This window comes from Podarcis filfolensis, assembly GCF_964270895.1.
Source record: "Podarcis filfolensis genome assembly, chromosome: 14".
Lineage (NCBI taxonomy): Eukaryota > Metazoa > Chordata > Lepidosauria > Squamata > Lacertidae > Podarcis > Podarcis filfolensis.
The window spans coordinates 19,804,069-19,810,265 of NC_139616.1; the positions used below are offsets into that span (position 1 = coordinate 19,804,069).

The 6,197-nt window shown below is 48.3% G+C and overlaps 1 protein-coding gene across 11 annotated transcripts in view; it reads right to left on the bottom strand.

The window, feature by feature from the left end:
• Nucleotides 1-5,206, bottom strand: part of AKAP13 (A-kinase anchoring protein 13) — a 252,720-nt gene extending 247,514 nt beyond the window's left edge. For 6 of the 11 annotated variants that reach the window (XM_083586089.1, XM_083586083.1, XM_083586081.1 and 3 more), the window contains exon 1: nucleotides 4,944-5,159. The gene's annotated coding sequence lies outside the window, so the exon portion shown is untranslated. Of the gene's footprint in view, nucleotides 1-4,943 lie in introns of all 11 variants that reach the window. The other 5 variants (XM_083586076.1, XM_083586088.1, XM_083586086.1 and 2 more) reach the window with 4 other exon arrangements.
• Between the last annotated feature and the right edge of the window lie 991 nt (nucleotides 5,207-6,197).

Consider the following 6,197-nt stretch of genomic DNA (forward strand, 5'->3'; position numbering starts at 1 on the left):
GGAGTGCTTTGTAAGTCATATACCCACCCCCAAGTCCTACTACTGCATCAAAATGGCTGTATTGGAAGTCACATTAAATAAGCCACAGTTGTGCTTAAAGCAAATGGGCAGCCTGCTGGTGCATTTGGCTCAAAAACTGGCTCCTCGCCACCACACACTGGGAGCAACTGCTCTCCTTCCCCTGTCATCTGGGAGCAGCCATTTCATCAGACAGCCTTAGTGGGAAAGATGGGAAGCAGAGCTCTCACTCCATCAGAAAAGGCCAGCTCCAACAGTCACCTCCTACCCTTGAGCTGTGTCAGCTGGTCATTATAACCAATTAGAAACTGGTGTCCGAATTTGATTTCCCCCTTCCTTCCCTTTCACCTTGTGTGCCACAGTGTTGTTGTTTTTTAGATTGTATGTAAGCCTGTGGGTGGGACAACCATGTTTTAATTGACTGTGAGCAAGCCACACTCTGGGAGCCTTTTCGGCTGAGGAGAGAGGTAACAAATGCTCTTAGTAATCCCGCATGTCTCCTCGAAATTCATGGTTTGTTCCCCACACACAATGAACTGTAAGTGGCAATCCTAAAACCAAACTTGGCTGCAGCTTGTGATTTTTACAGAAGGGGACAAACCACAAACCCACCTTCGGACAACGAGGAAATACCTCCAAATTGTTGCTCCCAACGAAGTGTCCTTTCTGATGCATTGCTTGCATCAATGGAGGATAGAGACGGGTACACGAAACTAACCTACTGTACTAAGGTAAAATTCATGTTCATTTATGCCTCTGGCCCCCACCCACCCCGGCATGTGGCCCCCAGGTGGTTGGCCAGAAGGGAATCCAGCCCCCGGGATCAAAAAAGGTCCCCACCTCTGGCAAACCAGGCCAAAGTCTTTGGCTGTGTACCCATTATACTTCAAAACACATTCTTTCCCTCAATGAATTCTGGGCACTGTAGTTCTTCCCTTCATAGTTTCAATTCTCAGTAACAATAGAGTCGGAAGGGACTCAAGCGTCATCGAGCCCACCCCCCCCCCTGCAATGCAGGAATCTCAACTAGCTCAAAACCCTCAACTACAGTAACCCAAATTCTTTGCGGAAGAATGTGCTTCAAATGTGCTATAAAGATATAGTGTGTACACAGCCTTCCTCGCGGCACTCACTTTGTAGAACGGAAGTAGAAAACCTAGAATAGAAGCTGAGATTTTAGAGGCACATTTCATACACCTCTAACCCAGGCTCTTCACCGGGGAGCGGGGAGCGTTCCTTTTTAATAAAGGGTAAATAAATAAACATACATACATACATCCACTTTGCACAGACTGGGGGGAAAACATGTACCGATTATGCTGCAAGATTAAAATCTCCCACGCACATTAAGACAACAACATGAACTACTAGAAGCGCCCCACCCATTCCTTCAACTTCACATAGTTAAGTCTGCAAAACAGCTTCAAGAGGCTAAACTAGAGATCAGGCACTGGAGAGAGCCACCACCCAGGCCAAATCTGGCTGACTCAGAATGCAAGGCCCCACCGCAAGGTCGGGCAGGAGGGAGAGATCTCCCCCATCCCACCCGGCAGCAAAGCTGGGTGGCGGAACACCTGCCCTCTTCTCAAATCAGCAGGAGGGGAGGAGTTCTGCAGAACTTTGCCACCCAGTCCCTCTCTGCCCCAAGATGCTGGGGAGACTGGCAGCAAAGCTGGGTGGTGGAATTGGATGCTGCCTCCTGGGAAAGTGCCGCCTGAGGCAGCCACCTCATTCCGCCTCATAGGCAGGGCGGCTCCAGACTCAAGTATTAATAATAATAAAAATAAAAATAATGTGCGATTTTTTTGTTTTAAAAATCAATGCAAACTTGTTTATACAAATAAAAACATGGATTCACTGACAAACACACAAAAGCTTTAGGAAGATAAAGGAAAATCTAGCAGAAGTCAAAGGAAAATACGCAAGATAGCTGTAAATTGGACTTTGGACATGTCCTGAATTATATTATATATGTGTGCGTGTCAATAACCAGTAGAGAAGGTAGGAAGAAAACAGAGCGCATAAAACATTATTACAGAAAAACCCTTGAATGTACTGTAAATAATTTCAGTATTCCATCAAGGCGTACTCTCAGCGTCTCCAGATTGTCAATATTTTGAGGGAGAGATTTAGACACAGACTGTCAACGTACATTTGCACAAATAAAGTGGATTGTAGAATTACTGTTGCCCCAGCACAACAAATCCACTTTTAAAAACCAAACTTTTTGTGGCTTGGAAAGTGATGGAGAAAAGGCATTTAAAGTGTGGGGTGAATGAACAAATACATGCTCAACAGAGAACTTATGAACAGAAGTATCAGTATATATGCTCATTGCCATACAGCCCATAAACAAATCAGAACAAATGCTCAATAAAGACTGGACATAATCCAACCACCATGTGAGCTTTGAGCAAACAAAACAGAACGAATGCTGAATGAACAAGCTCATAGCAGACCAATGAAATGTACTGCATAGTATTCAGTAATTTCCTATTAAACCTTTCCGCCAGCTATTCATCCACTAAATGGGATGCATGTACTTTCTGCTCAAGAAGTTTTCCCAAAAAACTTTATGCTGTACGCATTTAATAAAGCAACTCTCCACCAGACCTTCCCCTTCCTCTTAACCAGAATATCAAGTGGATCAAAATTAAAATCATTTTTAATTATGGTGGTTTATATTTTAATGGGGTTGCTTCGCTGTGTATTTCAAATTTAGATGTGCTTTGTAACAATTTGGGATTTTTACCAATGCTTTGCAGTTCCTTTTCATGTTTTTGCAAACTGCTTAGAAACTACCCAGAGTCTCAATGGTACGTACATTAATGAAAAACAGAATAATGGTAAGAGAGAGTATGTGTGCGCTATAACCAATGGCCTTCAATAAGAACTCTAGAAAGAAAACTTGCAAATTAGCCTGCATATGCAGGAACGGATCACAATCCCAAAACAGAATTGGGGGTGAGGGTACAGTATTCAAAAATCAGACTTCATATTAGTGAAAAGTTGCAAGGTAGGTGGAGGAGGAATGGAAAACTCACCACAATTAGTTCTTTGTAACCGCCTCCCTCCCCCTCAAAAAAAAAATGGCATTGGGTTTTGTGTGTGTGTTTTTAAGTTTATCTCAATCACGCTTTCAAAATTTTAAAGTACTACTTGAGAAATTACAGTGTTGCCTGCTCAAATGAAGCTCCGTTTTAAGGCCCAGATGTTACAAAACACCAGCCTATTAGACAGAAAAACATTTGGAAGGGGAGGGGTGAAGAGGAGAGAAGGAACACAATGACTTTACAGGACACAATTGGAAGTGGGGGGGGAGAGAAAAACTGAGCTGGGAGGGAGAGGAGGGGGGCCTTCAGACATCCAGGACATCCCCCCAACCCACAGCACTTAAATCTCCCAAGAGATTCCTGTTTTTGCGTGCACACCATGCCTTCAAAGCACAGCCTCTCTCTGCAGAAAATCATGGGAACTGTAGTTTACCCCTCCCAGGGCTAGAATTCGCAGCACCCCTTAAGAAACTATACATCCCCCGGGTTCTGGAAGGCGGGGGTGAGAATGGGGTTTAAATGCCTCGTGTGTGCAACAGCCTAGCCCCCCCCCCAAAAAAAAACCCATACAGGGGCACAGTGGAATTCAACAGGCTCACGCACAGTATGTCTCCAAAAGCGCAAAAGGCCGGCAGACATAGCGGCAGTCGGAGGCAGGGGGGCCCCGCATAGGCATAGCACAGATCACATCCCGTTCCTGGCCTCTACCAAGTCAGATCACCCAAAATGCCAGAGATTAGACCACCACACGCAACCCGAGAGGAACTTCGGAAGAAAAGAAAAAACCAGCTTCCATGCAGTTAAAAGTCTCATTCTCTCCGCCCTACAACATTCTCAAATACTGAAGAATGTGCAGGAAGAGAAGGAAGTTGTTTGGGGGGTGGGGGTGAAGGAAGAATCTCCCACCCGCATTGCAAAACAATTTAAAAGAGTTGGGGAGAAAATGAGTCTTCTCCTCCTCCGGCGCCTTTTGCAAAACTTCACACCGACCTCCCCCAAGCGCCCCCCTCCCCTCTAAGAGTTGCAACTTTGCCTGGTCTGGAATAAAGCCACGTTTAAATTGAGGAGGGGGCGCTCCCTTCGAAGTAGACAGCGTAAAAGGGAGCTGGAAAGGGGGGCTTTTGCAAGGGGGAATCAACACACACACACACCCGCCAAGCAAGCCCCCTCCCCTTAGAGGAAGAGCAGCAAGCCCCCCCCCTTCCCGCAAGCAGAGACGCCCCCCTCCCTGCTCCCTCCTCCTTTCTACCCACCCCCAAATCTTTGCAGGGGATCCATGATCAGCCCCCCGCCACCCAGAGGCCATCTGTAAAATGTCAGACTTTAGAAATGCTTTTAAAAAGACAAAACTTACCACCCCACCACCTCTCCCAATATCACCCTTTAAAGTGGCATCTACCCCCTTTCTCGATCCCATCTTTGCTAACACACCCACAAAGCGGCCGGGGCGGGGGGAGAAGAGGCTTGCTTCACGCAAGGCGGAATATGGAGGACCCCCCCCCCCGCGCGCTTTCCCTGCAACAGCCGGCCGACGAGCAAAGGAACCTGTTGCCATTATTCGCACGTGGAAGCGCACCGATCATTGACTCGGATTAAAAACCACCGCGAGACAAGTTCAATGGGACTTACTCCCAAGGAGGCGCGCGCGCCGCCAGCCTTGCCACCCGTGCGCCCCCGATCCTAAACCCCCAACGGCAAGGAAAAAGCTCGGCCTGGCCAAGGTTGAATGGACACATTTTCCCCCTACAACAGTTTTTTTAAAAGCGCAGAGGAGGATCGCGATCCCCGATCCTGTGCAGCCGCTGCATCGCGGGCTCCCCAAACCAGCAAAGGCGAAGAACAAACAAGAAGGAGGAAAGTTTCTCCGCTCACCACGAGACTCGCCCGCCGAGGAAGTTTCCCTCTTCGGCCGCAGGAAGAGAATTGGGGGGCCCTCCAAGCATCCACGATGGGCAGCCGCGGGGGGAAATGGCCGCTCACACACCGCCCGCTGCTGCTGCGTGGTGGCTGTGGCTCTGTCCGGGACCCGAGCGCTCTGGGCTGCCCCCTCCCGCAACGAGCAAGCAGGCAGGCAGGCTGGCTGGCTGCTCTCCAACGCCGTGCGCCTGCGTGGAAAGCGCAGCCTTTGAAAGAGGACATTGGAGAAAAGCTATTCTTCCCTTTGCATGGAACTCAAATCGGTTCCATGACCGCCACCTATTGGACAGTGAGCTCAAAACACAGGTCCCCCTAAAGCAGAAGTGGGGAATCTTTTTCCGGCCCAAAGGGGGGCCACGTTCCCCTCTGGACAACCATTCGAGGGCCATATGCCAGTGTAGTGGACAAGGCCAAAGACAAAAGTGGACAGGCAATTAATGCAAATTTTGTCTGTGGACCATGGGCTACTTTCCATTTGCGCTCTTCTCTAGCCTCCATCCCAGGCACGCAAGAGAAATTATCAGGGTTCAAAGCACTCAAAGAAGGTGCAAAACTGTGTCAGTGAGCAGGGTGGCTAAGGAGGAGGTATAGCCTGCAGAAAGTCTCAAGGGCCAGGGACAGGGGCCTGGAGGGCCGCATTTAGCCCCTGGGACTGACGTTCTCCGCCACTGCTCTTCCTATAAACAAAGTGTTTTGCGTTGCACCATAGGGCATGTCTACACTGCAAGGTTAAACCACTTTCGAACCCAGTTTCAAGGGTCTAAGGGAATTGTGGTTCTATTGAAAGGAGAGGAAACTCTTGCAGAGAACACAGCATTTTTGCAGAAGTTCACTTCCTGGCACACACTGGAGAGGAAGCCATAAAATTTATAATTTGCAGGGCACCTGCACGGAGAGAAAATTGTGCTTAAGCATATGCTCTTACAGCACACAGCAAGGGGAGCCAGTGTGGGCCCCATCAGGTACTGCCTTAAACCTCCACCATCCATAACCATTGGTCATGCTAGCTGGGGCTGCAGTCCAACACCCTGGGGGGGGCACAATATTGGCTATCCCTGCCCTACAGACCACTTCACCAGGTTCTAGGCTTAATCTTTTAAGGTGCTACAAATATCCTTTGTTGGTTTTGCTGCAGCAAGCTAACCAGGCTACACTATTGGAAGGTCTAATACCTGTAAGCACCTAATTTTCATTCCGCTAGTCCTCATT